The following is an 18,235-nucleotide window of genomic DNA, read 5'->3' on the forward strand; positions in this document are numbered from 1 at the left end:
CCTGTGAAGTGTCGGCGTCTGCCCCCGCACTGCATCCGGGTGCATTAGCAAACACTGTATGCATGTAACCTGGCTGCAGGAGGTTTGTAAACTCCGTCCCACTGTCCGCATCTCCGCATACCCGTCATTTGTCAGAGCGGCACAGGAGGGCGTTGTATTTTAATTTCTTATCTAAGGAACAGATAATTTAGCAGTTAACCGTTCTCTTGGTTAAATAATTACAGCACGTTTGTGCTTTAGAGATGGATAAAGAAAACCATCTGAAAACAAGCACTCTTTAACAAGTTTAATGTTAAACGAATACAACCAGCTCATTTTGTTGCCCTACTAAAAACAGTTTAAAAATGTAATGTTTAAGTTCTACGTCTATTAAAAAATATTGTTACTTTAAGCCATTTCCGAGCTTAGTGATGTACTGAAGTGTGGGGAAAATATGTATTGTATTATAGTAACACCAAAAAAGTTCTTTTTACATTTCCTTTTAAGTGCGGATAATTATGAGGGCATTACCATCGCTTCTTGTGATGCCACTTCCTGTGATGTTATTGTGAATTGCAGTAGCGTAGCCACTGTGTCATGGACACTGGTACCGGGAAGGACGTGGGCCCCTGGTTGCTGTTTGAATTACTAACTACAGCCACAATTAGGGTTCAGTGGGCTCCCCAAAGCCTCCGCGCCCTGGTGCGGCTGCACCAATGGAACCCACACCCCTAGTGAATTCCATAAAATAATTGGCCTTAATCTTTTTCTTTCGACTTACGGTCTGGGTTAGTTTCTAGCACCCAGACAGTATTAGGCTTCTGAAAGTTTCAAGCTGTTTCTTTGTCACCTTAAGCTATTCTTTTCGAAGGGATCACAGTTTATTTTTGAGTTTTGAGATGTTTCTGCTGTTGTAGAAGCAGCACTTCTATTAAGGTAGGAGTCTAGTGATAAATTTTAAAGTCGAGCTGACAGCTTGCTAAAAGGTTCCTTCATTTTCTTTAAGTACTGCTTATGTGCCACTTGGTGAAAATATGGCGCATGTAAGAAGGATACAAAATGTGTTAAGTGTTTTGACAAATCTCATAATTAAAGGCATCTTGCACACAATTCGACACTGAAGATTCATTTCATTTCATTGTGTTTTTAATGCACTTTTGCATTGCTCATATATCATCGTATTAACAATACTGAAAAAAGTGAATGGTCATTTTTGGTGCTTGAACTTCTAAGATCTTGTCAGCAAGTGTGTTTTTTCTTCTGTTTTATTTAAGGAGGGATTTGCTACCCCCTTCACAAGTGCACATTGCATTGTATATGCTGTGCAGTTGTATAGGCCCATTTATTTTGTTTGGTTTCCTTAGCGTGGTTCTATTTTATTTGTATGCAGGAACTTGTGTTTTTTGTCAGTGGCAGTGAACAGTTTTCTCGTATATTCTAAAAGGAAATAATCTGCAGTCCATTGAAATAAATGCTATATTATCGCTTAACACTTTTCACGTTAATGTTTTGCTAGTTGGAGTTATCCTTGATGCAGTAATCAGAATGCACTTTTAAACATGTTGTTCTTAAAGCTGGTTCCCAGAGTCTCCAATAGCCTGGGTTCTTTGTACACGTTAATTCCTACCTGCTTTTGGAGCTAAGGAGATTGGAACCTAAAAGGAAGTGGATTCTGACAGTAAACAGCTGCAATATTATTTTCAAGCAGGTACTCTTACTCCACAGGGAAGTAGTTCGAGTACAGGATGTGGCTGGTAGGTTTAGTTTTCATTTTGAGATGCCTGCTAATTTTGACATTTTTTTAGACCAAATTAGGACACTTACTGCTTTTAGTGTCTAAGAGAAATGCGGTGTAACTCTGCGCAAAATGTAATTTGTATACAGATGTGTGTGCCATTTAGGGGATAGCCCTTAGTTCAAAACACATGCGGCCAGCTCGCTTAAACTAACCCACAAATTGTACTCTAACTCAGCTGCCATCTGCTGTGTTGTATCATGTTATATGACATTGGTACAGTGCATGATCCCTAAGAGGCTAACCAAGCACTACTGGTGAGCGCTTCTGATCCCCGAGAGGCTAACCAAGCACTACTGGTGAGCGCTTCTGATCCCCGAGAGGCTAACCAAGCACTACTGGTGAGCGCTTCTGAGCCTCCAGGCACCAACCGGGGGCTGGAAAATAGTGTGTTCTTATCTGTGGGCTAAAAGCAAGTAAGATGGCCTGATTTTCGAAACCAGTTAGGTTGTGTCAATGCATGTTTTAAAATGGCCTTTGCATCTGGGCTATTTTTTTATTTATTTTTTAGTCTGACCCCGACAACCTACACATTTGTGCCCAAGATTGTGCATACTAACTGCACCCACGCCCGCACACTTGCAGTCTTCACCTCACAGTCCTACATCATCAGATGTATGGAATGTCCTCACCCGCTCTAGGCTTTACAAAAGTCGATCATTCACCAGCACATCGAGGCACCCATTTGAAGGAGCCCCTACAAAACCACAGTGGCAGCAGAAAATCAACACCTCTCGGTCACTGTGTTTTGTTGTGTTTGTGATTCTTATCCTACCAAGACCCTAAGACATCGAAAGAAATAAACTAAGGAAGGCTGGTCATGAAAAATTAGTTGGCCATGAAGAAAATACAAGCATCAGTGAGATTATCGAGCTTCTCGGAAAGAGAGGGGAGGGGTTTAGCCCCTAGCGGCATCGGATGCGTGTTGCTGTGAGGCCTATGCTGAGCATCGCTGTTATACTCTTGGGAGAGCGTACAGAGTGTGTTTCTGCTTGTCCTCCGAAGGGAGATGTCACAGAGAAGAAACCACATTTCAGTGGTCTATGTCTGACCTTCGAGACCTTCGAACTAGTCCATATACAAATGTTGGCACCGTTTGTTGAACCAGTCAAGTCAGTAAGGGATTTTGCAATACAGAGACAATACCGTTATGCATTCTGATGTACTTTTGAATGTAGATACTTATCATCGCATATAGAAGGAATGCTTCTTCAAAGCACGGTAGAAAACACAATTCCAGCAAGACCATCATTGTCATATTAACAATGTGGCCTGAAGGAGAAAACATGTGTAGGTGGTGAAACTTCTGCAAGCTGCGGTGTTTAAGTTATTATGTTGTTGCCCTTAAGATGATCACTCTCCCTGGCCTAGTCTGATCAACACCCTACCCAGTCATTCAATGATTATTGTACTAAATGTTATCAAAATAATGCAACATAGTGGGGTTCCAATGGAGACTGGGCATTGGTAGGGCACGTTTTTAAATTAGATGGGGCATTCTCTGGACAGTCTAAATGGTTTTAGGTCCCACTGATGCAAAGCTTCAATCGATAATGTGTAGTCTCTACTCTGGTTGTGTTTTTGATTCACTCAGAACCCCTCGGTGAAAAACATTCCTGTAACTTACAGTCCTATAACCATCAATGGGCCAGAGCAGCCAACACTTGGTTAAAGTAGAAATCATGATGAAGGTGTATTCTTTCTTCATAACCACAAAGAGAAAGCGCAATTGTTCACTTTTCTTGTAGTGTTAACCTTGTTCAGATATTTCTGCCAAAGCCTCTTCTAGCCATTGCTTGCTTTGTTTTTTTCCCCCATCAACAATCTCCAAAGAATCACTGAATCCGCTTCCTTTGTGGCTGCTCAGAGCCTCTGTTTGCCGAGACAAAAGTAACTTCAAGTCAAAGGCTGTGGGTAAACTGATGATTTCCAATGTTTATGAACTTCAGAAGCCCGTTTCTCAGAATGGACCAGTTGTAATTGTGATCATGGTATCAAGTGGCACTTGTGTCAATATTCACTTAAACATTTGAACACTGTTAGGAAAACCAGCACACAGTCATTGGACACCTTCGCAACTTAGGCGACTCACTATTCACTTTAAAGGTCATCTTCACCAGCTTTTTTGCGGGAAACAGACTAGGGAGAGGAAGAGCATCAACTGGTCTGTGGTATTTATTTGTTCCCCATATCCCAGAAAGGTGTTTTCCATGCTCCTGTTACTGGGCAGAGTAAATGTTATTGGCTCTGCTCATGTCCTCTGTAGAGTCTGGTGGTGGACACCCTTCCCTCTTCCTGTTGCGTGCCAGACTATGGGCTGTTCGTTTGATAGTACATAGGATTCTGAAAGGCAGCTTGCGATGCTCCCAGTCGCTTACCATCAATAAATGACATAGCCACTCGACTGTAATAACCCTGGGTGATAACAGCAAGGCATTTACAACTGGTAGTATCAGTTTAGTAGTAGGTAGACTTAAGCTGCGGATGGCAATAGCACAACACATGCAACACCCTGTGGGTCTGAGAGCGAAGTTCCCGGGGTGTGAAGAGCACCATGTCAGACAGTGTGTGCAAGTTGGGGACAGGACGACTGTGTACCCATCCCCCTGAGGAACTTACATCCCAAGATGCATCCCGGGATAATGTATGCTCCTGCGAGGTAGGAAGCAGGAAGACCTATGGCCCGCGCTTGGCTCAAGGCCTCTGTGTGTCTGTGAGGCAGGCAGCCGAAGTGCTCTTTCAGGAGCGCGTCACAGGGATTTGCAGGACTGCTCCGCCATTTTGCATGTTGATTCTTTGGCACTAAAGCAAAATGGCATATACCGCAAGTAGCACAATAACACCAGCAGCAACATAACACTAGCACGTAAGACATAAAATGTAGACTACAAAATAATGCAGCGCGTTGAGTGTACTGTGGGGAGATCTGGGGTTAACCTCCCGGTCACATGGTCAAATCTCTGCACAGCGACTCAGCCGTCTATCTTTTCAGGTTTGATTAATTGATTTGGCTGGCAGTCACAGCTGTTATTTAAATAACCTGGTCTGGCTGCTCTCGTGAGGTAGATTTCACAGTCAAGCACGCTGAAAAGTGCTCATGCAATCATGAGCCAGGCATAAACGTGTGGGCGCTATAGAGATTCTCTTCTGGTTGGCTCGCATGATCGCTCTGCGTTATGCTGAACGCAGTGCTGCCTTCACCTGTAAACACTGCCCGCGCCATTCTTCTCTGTGACCTTTCGCCACCCGGAAAACAAGGTCGCGAGCCCTCGGGTCACGTGACCCGGCACGGGGTGCCGCCAGAAGTGCAATCCTCCTCCATTGCCGCCACGCCCGTCACAAATGTTCATGCCGTATTGTTTTAGCGCCCCCTTTGATTTTTCCGAAGCAGAAGGCTTGTCATGTAGGCAGAAATCCGGCAGTTACCTTTGACGGCCGTGCATTATTTCAGACGGACGCACTCGGGTTTGATCCTCTCGGAAACCACAAACAGATATTGCAGTGAAATGGGATCTGTTTTATATTCCGCTCCCCGAGGATGCCAGCATTGAGCTATGATGTATCAAACTGCGCTTAGAAGAGGTCACATTAAAGGAAGCTGGGGGCTTTACAGAAGCCTTTAATTGACTGGATCTTCTGCATGCGTTATTCTGATGCCGCACCTAGATTGGCCATCAAAATAGAGGAGGCAAACTTCAATGATTTCACCGTTGGTTTGTGCCTCTGGTTTCTTTGTTCAACATGACTGCTTCTTTCAACCCACACATTTGCACTGCAGAGGATGCGCTTTTGATGTTGAAAGCTGCCAGAGATGGGTGTCCATTACTATTCCCCAGTTCTCTGTACTGCTACATACATTTGCTGGTGCTCTGGCCCAACAGTCATAAATGCACATGTAATGACTGCCGCCATCCCATTGCTGAGCGAAGGCGGTAACTTCAGAGGGCTTTTGTACCATCCGTGGCTACAGGAGTTGGGAGGGGTCTGCTGTGCTCTCCCCATCAAACATGACTTCAACTTTGGGTGGATGAATGGGTGGATGGTTACAGATCGGCGGATGGGTCATGGGGTGGAGGGATAAATATCATTCCTCTGAAAACTGGATTCTCCCATGGTTTGCAATAATAAGAGACCTCACATGGCAATGCTGCAAAAAGCAAGCTTCCATTGAGTTGAGCCCACACTCTCTGTTTACTCCCAACTCTTGGCTGGTCAGTTGTGAATGAGAGGAAAAGAATAAGTGCAAGCAAAAGTATTGGAAGAAGGAGCGACAGAATGCCTAGATGTCTTCCATTAGTTAAGGTCCCCCCAGCTACTATAAGATATCAGATTCCATGAAATTTAAGGTCTTATGCTGTTAGTGTTCCACACTGCAGCAGTTTTGTGCCTCTCGGATAATAAGACATCATTTCCTGGGAATGTTGCTCGAATATGAATTTACTTTAAATAAATAAATAAGAAGACACGAGGCGTTTGGCAAAATAGGAAAAAGGTGGATTAATTATACGCAGCTGCTGGTAGAGTATTGACAGAGGCGTGTCTGAAGACTGTCTCAGAGTACAGAAGTTTTGGCCGCACACATATACATATGGTGGGTACAATAAAACATTACAACATTCTTTGTAAAGGATCATAGTCCGAATTAACAAGGAAAACCATCTGATAAGGGGGACACAGATGGCTCTCCTCCTCGGGGAGAGCTAGTGTGGGCCACTCTATGCGTGTCCAAATGCATGGGTGGCTCTTCCACTAGGGCGGAGGAGCATCGCCTCACTGCTTTCTCGCACTGCGAGAAGCAGAAACAGAAAATGGTAAAACTACCATTTTGTTTCTGCTTCTGGCACTGCGAGGAAGTAGAAGGGTTAGGTTGGGGGCGGGCAGGTGGGCGGGTCTGCTCTAGGGCAGGGGAGGAGTGGCTTGCCCACTGCTGAGGGCACAGATTGTTTGGTCGGCCCTCTGGGTCCGACCAAACCATTCATGCACACTCTGCTTTTTCTCCCTACAAGGAGAAAATGGCCTCCCCATAGGCGCCTGGCTGGGCGCCGCCCGACCAATCACAACACTGCCATTGCAGCGTTTTGATTGGCTTAGAGGAGGGGAGTGAGGCTGCCTGCTACCTGTTCCTGTTAGATGCAGGAAAGCTGGAGCAGACCGAGCAGTGAAGACGCGGAACCTGGGATAGGTATGTTTACATTTTTTTAAATAATTTTTTTAAATCCCCCCCTCTCCCTGCGCTACATCCCCATCCCTTGAGAACACTAGCCTGTCTCCCCAACCCACGCCTCCCCCGTGAGCCATGCCGGCCGCAACTGTCCAAATGTCCAGCATGGTGAGCGCAAGATTGGCTGAGTGTTCCTAATTACATGTGGCATCTAACTTTATGGTATTTTGGGAATGCGCACCTTTGGCCAAACAAGCTTTATTGGGGTCAATCACCACGGTCTTGTTGGTGATGTGACTACCTATTTGTGGGATCGATTAGGGTGTTCCCTGGGTGTGTGATTGTCTTTGGGCAAAGTGGGACCCCCACCTATGACCTGTCAATCGGTAGGCTTGGGTTGGGTTACAGGGCCTGTCTGACCATGTAGTTCTGGCTTGGAGTTGACGGGGAGGTCATCTCCGATGAATTTGACTGCAACTATATAAGTTTGTGAGTGTGGGCATGTGTAACATGGTGGTCATTGATATCATATTTACCGATATTCTCATTGTTATTCGCACAGTTGTTACATCGTGCATCAACATTGCATTCACTGAGATTGACGTAATTATGCGTGCCTAAATTACGGTGTACATCGACATTAGATTATAGCGTACATCGATATTGCATTTATCAGTGCTGCTGCTATGGGGCATACATCAGGGTGTACATTGCTATCATACTTATAGAGCTCAACAGGTATGACAAGACCAGTGGGGTAGCTTTCCCTGATTTGATTAGTGGGCAATGGAATAAAGAGATAAGATCCCCAGTGATCCTTGAATGGTGGTAAACAAAGACAACTTTATACTATGGCATGCATGGAAGCCCTTGGCTGAAACTTAGTTTCATCCGATAATATCAGAAAGGTGACAATTTGAGGTTTGGAGGAACATGTGGTGATGGAGGACAAGGCTCAGCTGTGCCTCTTGTTGGAGATCATTGCCAGTTAATTAGATATTGACAACAACCTTTATGGGGCTAATTCACAACAGCATTTATGAGTACAGGAATTAGTACTAGTTGAGTACTTTTTAGGTCTCGCCTGTGAATGCAGCGCATGCGGTGCTTCGCCTTGGCGAGATCTATTGTCGTTGCTTTTGTGTCCGGGTTCTGTGGAAGCGGGGTTGGTGTCCGCCCTGTCGGCATTGGGCCCCGCCCACCCAGCTAGGACTTACTTGCGCTTTTCAGGAAGCATTCTAATTTTTTATTGCCAGCGTTATTTTATGTAATCCAACTGTACGCTCCAGAGTCCAAAGCCCATACTATTTTACTAGCTTCACTGTTTGGAAAACATTGTTGATAAAATGAAATAATTAGTTGCGACGAGTCAGAGCGAAAATCACTTCGTTTTTGCACCACACAAACCTTTAATGTCTTTGTTTCCCTAGGAGGTGGTGTTTGTATTTACGCTGGTATCGAGGGCACTCCTGTTCGGTGTGGGTCACATACAGCACACTGGAGCGCATGCAAGTGTGCCAGACCCTAATTCGGCGTTAATTATCCATTTCGGGGTCTTGGCGAGTGCGCGTGTAATTATTGCGGTTTCTTTCCTTTATTTACAAGTACGTGTGAGCCTGGGGAGCAGCTCTCCATGGCTTTTACTCCCAGGCTTGTGGATTTCCTGATTAACCCCTGTGGCGTCGGTGGCCCGTGCCTCGCAGAGAAGCGCAAATGATTTTTGCATTACTGTTTAATATCGGAAAATGCCCAGCTCCTGGCAAGGAGGGCTGAAGCCAAGATGGAAAAATATCCAGTGTAAGTAAAGGGCACCGTTGCACCTGAAGGTACTTAAGGGTATTTCCGGGTCAGTATGGTCAGAGTTCTTTAGTATTTGAACAATAATGCATCATGTATGGCGCTCATGTAACATTGTTAAAGCAATACCTACACCTAACGTCCATTTTTGTCTCTTGTGGTATTGTGATTAAAGGTAATTTAGCTAGTAGAGACTTCGTAAACCAAACAACGAGGAGCAGATGTTTACATATATGAAGTAAAAATGTAAGCATATGAGAATATATTTATTGTTGGTTAAACCTATGAGTTGTGGTCAACCTCCAAGCTTCACGTCTCCTCACACAACCCACTGCTTGCTACTACTCACAATCAACAACAGACGCAGACCACGAGGATGTGAAACATATTCTTACATCAGCCACAAACCTGCGAGGTAGCAGATGAAACAGTTTGCAACGGTAACTTGTGCAGAATAGGTTGAGTGATGCACTATGACATGTGATTGAGAAGGCATGAACACCAGGTGCAAGGGATAACACATCTTGAGTAGTTTAGCATCATGATAAACTTGCAAGTGTTAACACTTTGAACAGCTTTGCTTAACTTCATTCTGGTAACTACATTGTCAATTGATAAACAGCATGCACATTATGTTATTAATACTTCAGATTGTTTCATATTGGGAATTTAAAAGTTTGACGCCAAATGACCAGAGAGATTCACCTGAGATAAAGCCAGATCACAGGCTCCCAGCATATGGAGACACCATGATGCGAGGAACCCAGAGGGAGAGTTAGAGGGGAAAGGTCAGCAGCAGGTCACCCTTCACCTGAGAGCCACTGCCCAATACTGCCTTTAGGCCTCGCAAAGGGCATGGAAAGTGCTATATACATAGCCATACAAATGGAGTCCTCAAACCTTGGTAAGAAGATACAATACCTGGCTGGTGCTGTAAGGCCATAGCAATGGCTGAAAGAATGTCATACAGACATGTGTAACACAACATCATTCTTTTTGCTCTCTGTTGCAGTCCTCATTGGCATTAATAAAATACCGCATAGTGTGGAGTGCAGTAGTTCTGAGGGTGAAACATTGGTAATATCTCATGAGCCACGTGCAGAAGCTAGGTTGTTCTGAGTGTGAGACTTTAGTGATGTCTCAAGAACGCCGTGCAGAAGCTGGGTGTCTCATAGAAACAAGCATTGAGAATGCAATAGGTCTCACCTGTGATTAAGTTAAAGCCATTTGCTTTACTAATAGTATTGTATAGCAAAGCAAATGGCTTTAACTTCATGTGATGCAAGACCTATTGCATTTTTAATGCTTGTTAGGTATAGGAATTGGAACTAGAGAAGTGCCCTTTAGCTACCTTTGTGAATCGTCTATGAAATGTCCAACTCCCTCTTTGCAATAGTTCATTCCTGTTTGTACTAATTGTTTGTGTGCTAACTGAATATTCACCTTTTAGATGTTTTGGAGCCAATTCACAAAGGTTTGAGTGCATAAAACATTTGTGATGTGTTTTGTGTTTGTGTTTTTTTTTCATCTATGGATATTAATTCGCAAGACTAATACATCTGCCTCCAAAGAATCCTTCCAATAGCATTGTGTCCCTTTTGTAGTATATGCGTTGCAGAAAAAAGCTGTGTAGTTCAATAGGTTAAAGACTGAAGTACATATAATGTTGACATTAAATTCATGGCAGTCTAAAAACAAGTGATGGTGATGCTGGCATTTGTGCATGTTACTGTATCCATTTTCTGGAAGAAATCTATGTTGCACTGCAGGTTTGTAGGCAGCTATCTTAATTTGCTATCCAGCATCCGGCCTCATTTTCAATCTGCCGAACGCGCTCTCAATTAGAATCTGCAGCAATGATAATTGGGCAGTGAAAGACTGTTTACATATCACAAGCAATCATCAGCCTTTCAGTTCTTTGCTGACGTGGTGGTAAATTCTGTGTCTTCATCATTTTTGCTAATAGATTGTTGCTATTGCGCTTTACCCGCTGCATCGGAGACTCCTCAGCACATCTAGTAGGCGTTGACATTCAATGTTGCAGCTGAATCATTCAAGGTGGTGGTGTGCTTCCCGCCTTTGGAGGGAAGGATTGTTTATTTCCACTTGACAGGTTTCTTCCTTCCTCTGAAACCAGTGCCACGATGCAGTTTTGTGAGCTGTTATCGGAACCCGTCACTGTCACTGTCCATTATGATCCACTGATAGCGCCAAGCTGTTGACTTGCTTTATCCAGTCGTGGCATTGTCTGACAGAGACATAGCATAATTCTGGGCCCTGAGTTGTTTGTGGCTAGGAGGAATAGTTTCATTGTGGGAACATCAGCCTGAATCGGCTGTGGAGCGCCATGCACCTGAGCCTCTCCGCACAGAAAATAATTGATGTGATAAGACTATTCATGGACAAAATTGCTTTTTGCTCTATATTTTTTCCCCATTTGCATAGAAGTGACTGATGTTGGCACATTGCAAACAACATGGTTGTAACACAAACTGCTGTATGTGCTTCCTGTTGCAAGGAAGTGGGGCCATGGCACATCCTGCCCGCTCTCCTTTTTCCGTATGCACATTTAATATGACACCGTTCTGGCGGGCACACCAAACAAAAAATTCTCGGTAGTGAATAGTTCATTACCTTAATAGTTCATTACCTTTTTTCAAAATGGTTGATCGTCGTATAAGGATCTGTTAAATAATTCAAGCCAGAATGCCTGCAGAGAACTTATTTTTCTCTCCTTTTTTTTTTTTAAGCGTGATCCCTTCTTTTTACACAGCATTTCCTCAAATCTGGTTATGTACGTATCCCGGCCATGGATTGATTTTTCTTGATAGTTCACTGTAGGAGCAGATTCCCTTGCAGTAGTTTAATTGTATTAGGTTTCTGTGGAGCTTCTGTGCAGAAATGTGTGTGCAACAGCAGGTCTTTATAGTACCCCCTCTGTTATAGGAAAAAATCATTGCATCGTACAAAGCAAGTAAATGTGAGTCTCCAGCGTTAACGCACTTTTGAGACGCTAGTAGTTGAACCTTAGGAAAATAATTTGAGCCGTTTGTATTTTTTGGGGGAATATTGCGTGACCAGAAGCAGATTTCAACCGTAATGTTAGTCATGGCATTTCCAAATCTTTAGGACTGTGCTTAGAGTAGGAATGTTAATTCCTGTTGTGCTCACTGAAGCCCCATCTCAAGGATAAGATCGATTTTGGACCGGTGCACAGTGTCCTCAGAGGCGTGTTTGACATCAAGTCATCGCCACAATCCTCCTGAAAACGTTTCTTCTTTCTCCGTTTTTAAATATGTTTCGGCGCCCTCATGCCTGTCCTCCTTAATTTTTTTAGTACTTCTTCAGCACCCATGTATGTGCTGCTGGTTTAAAGCTTTGTAAGCCTTTCTTGGCATAATGCCAGCAGGTTTGTTATCAGGGAAAGGTGGTCACTTTTGCCCAAAGTCCTGCACCACTGAATGATGCCAAGTGCTATTAGAAAACAGATATTTCATCCTGTCCCCATCTGACCACGAAGATGCTGAGAAGCTTTAAGATGAAAATAATCAGTTGTGTTCAAATTAAAACACTTCTCTCCCCAGTACCAGGAGCAGCCTATGCATACATCTAATGCCAAAGATGGAAAAGCGAAGATACTTACTAGATGCCACAATCTGGCGACTGTTGCTTACACCAAATTCTCACTCTATGCCTTCATCTTGTCAAGCCCCTTTTCCCACCAGCCACCACCTGATCTCCCTCCACCTCAACATATGATTTTACTGCAGACACATGATGGCGTGTACAACCAGGGATGGGGAACAACCACCACCAAGACATTAGAAGTTGCATTAAGGCATTCCCATGTCCAAGTCCAACTATAAAGCTTAAATCACTCGATTTACCAGTGAAAATATTTTAAAAGGTTGGCCCTGAAAGGAGGTGCATTATAATCACACAATTGTGCAATATTTTACCAGTAACTCATACTCTGGGGATGACCGTGGCTGTTACAGGGAGGAATGTGTCTCAAAGGTTTGGTAACCCCCACAGACTATTGGCTTTGGTGTATTCTCACACTTTTTTCTGATTCATTCCCTTACTAGAATTAGTCGGAAATGTGCTCCTGCCGTTGATGAGGGACTAACAGAACGTGGTTTCTCCACAGGGATGAATTATTTCCCCATGAAAGGAAATACAAATCTATGCACAAATGCAATGGTAAAACCCTATGCCTAGCATGCCCTATAGAAATTATGCACTCAGAAATACCTCAGCATAGCTGTAGTCCCATATTCAATAGGGTTTTCCTGAAGTATGTCTGAAAACCTCAAGATTGTCATAGATTTCCAGACATAAGCTGAGAAACCTGGGTAAATTCCCAAGCTGAGTACATCGGCAGCCCTGTGAGCATGTCACTCTACAGACACAGATTTCCAATCTTTTTTTGTGAATGTGACCCCCAGGGTTTGTACGTATTGCAAGGCTCGTTTCGCTCTGGGATAGCCCTGTTGGAAGGGTCTCAGGAGGGCCATTTGATGTTACCTTCCTAGACCTCCAGTTCAATAAAGGCGCAAAGTTAGACACGTGTTACTTTTTAGTCCCTGGATCAGGATTAGCGGGTCTCAGGTGCTGGAAGTAGTCTGTGTCCTGGGACCTCAGTGGAGGCCAGCTCCCACACTGGGCCTCAACAAAGGCCAGACTCGAGCTCTCTGGATCCTTGAAGGCAGGAGCTCCTGGGACTGACCAGCACCTGAAACTCCAGCAAAAGCATCAATGACGCGACTACTGGGCCTGGGTGTGCCATATGTTGAGTGCGCCCTCAAAAAAAGACCGCAGATGCTGCAGTTCACAGGCACTGTTGGATGTTGAAAGCACAAACAGCACAACGTGCCCCGTGTTTCTCATCAACCCTTGACTAAACCTAAGCAGAGAAATGTGCATGTTTATTTTATTTTTTTATTGGCAGTTCAAGGTGCGCCAGCTAAACAACACTCCAAAGCATGTTTTTAATTCTTTCTTTTACACCGGGAGTTTGTTTTCGATCCTCAACGCAAACCTCCATTTAAAATATAAAAGCTTTGTGTAATTTTCACCGTGGGTGATGAGCACTTATCGCCGGCGCTCCTCCCTTGCAATTGGTTCACTGAGTATTTCCTTTAGTAAATGAAGAGCATCGCATCCTGTCAGGAGCATAATCACACTGTCAGGGACTCATTACCCGGCGCGTGCTTCCAAACTTTACTCTGCTAATGGAGGCGATTAGTGCATTTCTATCTGCAGCGCTCACAACTGCCTGATTTCAATCAAACTCTGGGAGGATCAGACGCAGGTATGAGCTGCGTCCGCCTCGCCCCTCCTGCCCTCGCGTCTGACATGCTTTGGGCGAGCGAGTGTGGCCCGTGCATACTTTCACTCCTTCCTGACCAGTCTACTGGAGGAGTCCGCTGAATTAATGGCGGCAATAGCGCCTAACTGCATTAGACCGGCTGCCCCGGCTCAGAAAGCACCCCCCCAATTGCAATCATTTGAAACAGTTAGAGTTGTAATATTATGTGGTGTTTGAAAATGTTAGAAGTCACATTTATTTGAAAGAAAAGAAAGAAAAAAATATATATATATCTATATCTAACAAAACAGGTTCTCATTCGAATTAAGGCCACAGGAAGGTGAATATCTTTCACAAGGTTTAATGGCAGCATGCAAGCAGATGGTTTACAGAGTCCCGCATCAAACACAATCCATACGCCAGACGCGTTTCTGGAATCTAACAGTCCCTTCTTCCGTGGCGTGTTGTCAGCAGAGAATGATAGCGCTGTTGCATAGCGCGCGATTTCTTTTCAACACCTGCCTCAGTGGGTGTGGCCGAATACATGGCCTTCTGGGTGTTGTAGTGTGCTATTAGTCATCCATAGTGGGCGCGCTACATTTTCAAAAATAAAACAAGTTCTTTCCCCAGTGGATAGGTGCGGGAACCTGCTGCCATCTGCCCCGCTTTGTTGCTGTCATTCGTGAATGTGCTGGCACCGTCCTGCATTGGCGCCAGCACATCTTCCTTCCTGCCACTCAAACACCAAATCGGCACTTGTAGGATCCGCCTTTAACGCGGTGGGCCGAATTTCCTACCCACTGGGGAAAGAACTTGTTTTATTTTTGAAAATGTAACGCGCCCACTGTGGATGACTAATAGCGCACTACGACACCCAGAAGGCCATGAATTCGGCCACACCCACTGAGGCAGGTGTTGAAAAGAAATCACGCATTATGCAACAGCGCTATCAGTCTCTGCTGACAACACGCCACGGAAGAAGAGACTGTTAGATTCCCCGAACGCGTCTGGCGTATGGATTGTGTTTGGTGCGGGACTCTGTAAACCATCTGCTTGCAAGCTGCCATTAAACCTTGTGAAAGATATTCACCTTCCTGTGGCCTTAATTCGGATGAGAGCCTGTTTTGTTGGAGATATATATATATATATATATATATCACATGAAAAACACTGACGTTTTTAAGTGTCCATGACTAACATAAGTAACTGAAGAATGGGGTCTACTTTCAGACTCTTTCATGGCCTCTTTTTCAATCCAGTGCAAGTCCACACGCTTTAAAGCAGACAGAATCTAGAGCTTGCAAAAATATGTACAGTCAACAGCACTTTGTCTAGTTTTAATGTTAGTTTAGTTATTTTATAATGGTGTTTTAGGCATACAGGATTGCACAGGTGGGAGACTAAAACCCTCTACATGTATCACTAGGTATGCACAAAAACGTGGCAACTTCTTTGCAACAGCCCTGGTCACTAGAACTGTGTTTCGAACAATAAGCAGGTCCACGGAAATTGTGTGGCAGGGAGCTCTGAATTATGCATCAGGTTTGACAAAATTACGCGGTTAGAAAGGTAAATTATGCAGCGTGATGCAGCATAATTGATAGTATTTTTTTCACTATTTTGTAATTTGTACACGTTAAAACTGTATGGGGAAAGATTTCACCTCATCAGTACCAGTTTAATAACCAAATATAGATATAAGCAAAATAAAGATGACCAGTTCACCTTTGTGAAAGGCCGTCCACTGAGGGTGAACTCGTTGCCACATTTTTTAAGTAACTTTTGATCTGTTTGAGCTAGAAACAATATTTTGTTGTTACAATTTGCAGATTATGCAGCCTAGGATGGATTATGTATCAAATGCGCCAAATCCATAAATATGCTAAAAAAGCTGCAGAATCGTATAATCCTATGTGCCTGTTAATAAGAGACCAGTAAGTGCTCTATGATCAAGCAGTTTATACCAAAAAATGTCATCAAAACGCACCTGAAGCAATTTTCAGAATTGATGCATGTGTGTGAGAATGCACAGCAATTGACACGCAGTGACAGTTCACCTTGTGACTGTCTGTGTGCAGGGTGCCATCCTAATACTTCACCAGAGGCCTGGGGACTTGCATATATGGGGGCCTCCACTAGCTGGTTTGGGGTCGAACATGGCCTCGCAATGGGCAATATGCAAAGTGTACATGCAAAGACGTCGAAAGCGGAACACACTTGTGTGTGAATGGGCACCCCTAGTATCCCTTATGAAGGAAGCACTGATTGAGGGTTCTGTTAGTGAAAACCCCCCTGCCACCTTTCACAGGACATCCTGAGCATCTGAAGGGGCGTAGCTTCAGGGGAGGAGTTTAGGGTGATGCACACCCCCTAATGAATGTATTTTACAATAAATAGTTGGGTACAGGTCTTTTCACCCGGGTAAGCTGAGATGTCTGTTGGATTTCACCAGGAACTGTTAAACACACACAGACAAAAACGGGCACACACTCGCTCCTGGTTGGAAAGTCCTCGAATATTGGTTATTTTACAAAATATTGGTTATTTTACAAAATATTGCATTGTCTCTCTTAGTACTCCTACCGATGTGCATTCCTCTCACCCATAGGCCCCTCTTATGCACCGTGCTTGTTGTATAATGTATTTAAATATTATATGCTAGCCTGATTGTCAGCTAATCTGATGCTTAGCCCGCCCCCCTCCAACAATCTTACTGACTGGGCTACGCCCCTGAGCACGTGGCGAACATTTGCCACCTACTCGTTGATGAACATTGAGCACGTTCCCTAGATCCTCCTGGTCAGCGCACCAGTATAATGAAAACAATCATGTACAGATGCAAAGGGATTCCCTCATTTACATGGGGCCACACCCGGAAGATGACCATTATATTTCCACATTTGAATGCATAACCCCATTACTAAAGTAGATGCATAGGTTATCCGAGCATATCAGAGTGGACTTCTGTATGAAAGCTGGCTCAGATAGCTCAAGTCTGTGTGCATCCTGCAGCATTGTGCTCTTCCTGATCGTGTGTCCCACAAGCTGGCCCTCCCGCAGATATGAGCACTTGGTGGCTTGCATGGTATCCTTGGTATGACCTCTGAGTTTGCTTTCCTGGTGCACCGAAGAACCAAGCATTCACTTGCCTCCTCCACTGCAGGTTCATTAGAGGAGAAAGCAGCCTCTGCGTCTTTATGGTCCAAACCTTTCATTTCTGATTTTTATTCCCTATCATCAGTGCAGAGAACATCACTTTCCTCGTCTTTTGATTGAACCCACTGGAGCAGTCACTCAGGGACACGTTTTTTGGGACATGTCTCCGGAGAGGTTTAACTATATTCTTTCCTTTCTTATTTACCAGCGGAATATTCCCCCTTGATTTAAGAGAAGTATGCCTTATTTTTTTTTCTCGTGGCTTGGTATGTTAAAGAGACATGCAGATCGGTCACCATTTGTTTCATTGGGTAGTGGTGAACAGACATATTACAACATCTTTTTTTTACTGTAGCGCACAGGCAGCTACCTCCTATACTTGCAAATGTCGTTCACTTTTCCAACGCCAGTGCATAACTTGCAAGATCATACCTGAGTGCATTTAATTCACAGTTTTCTAACTAAAGAGATCTTTGATGCCTACATGCAATGGCATGGAAATGTTCGTTCCGGCCTCGACTAGAGATCTCTGGTAGTAAGACTGTTTTTCACTACAAGTAAACTCATAGCTGTTCTTGGAATTGTCAGTGTCCACAAATGCGCATGTTTTGGCTTTTCCTAGGTTTGTTGGTAGTAGTTATTGTTTTTCATATAGGAGCCAGAGAACATGCCTGTGTGTTTCCTACCAGGTGGTTAGCCTACGCTCACCCATGGAGACCGAGGTATCCGATTTCACCATTAATTATGAGAATAGTCTGAAATAAATAAATGCCCCTGAGACCTGTTAGGCATGCCTCTGCCAGTTCAGTCTGACTGCAGCACAAAGGTGGCCCCTTAGGAGTGGGCTGGTGCAAGCGTCAAATACCGTGGTGCAGGCGAAGACACGGAAAGAGCGTCCCCTGATGGTGTTTGTCCACACACAGTGGTAGTGATTTCCCCTATCTGTATGTGAAACATAAAGATGCTTAGTGAGAACTGAGCTGATGGCCACATTTACCCACCTCACCTTCACCACCAGCAGGGTCTCAGAATAAAA

General features: G+C 44.2%; 1 protein-coding gene across 6 annotated transcripts in view; it reads left to right on the forward strand.

The window, feature by feature from the left end:
- Positions 1-18,235, forward strand: part of TENM3 (teneurin transmembrane protein 3) — a 1,236,182-nt gene that overhangs the window by 841,777 nt on the left and 376,170 nt on the right. The window lies entirely within an intron of this gene.

Source organism: Triturus cristatus, chromosome 2_2, assembly GCF_964204655.1.
Source record: "Triturus cristatus chromosome 2_2, aTriCri1.1, whole genome shotgun sequence".
Lineage (NCBI taxonomy): Eukaryota > Metazoa > Chordata > Amphibia > Caudata > Salamandridae > Triturus > Triturus cristatus.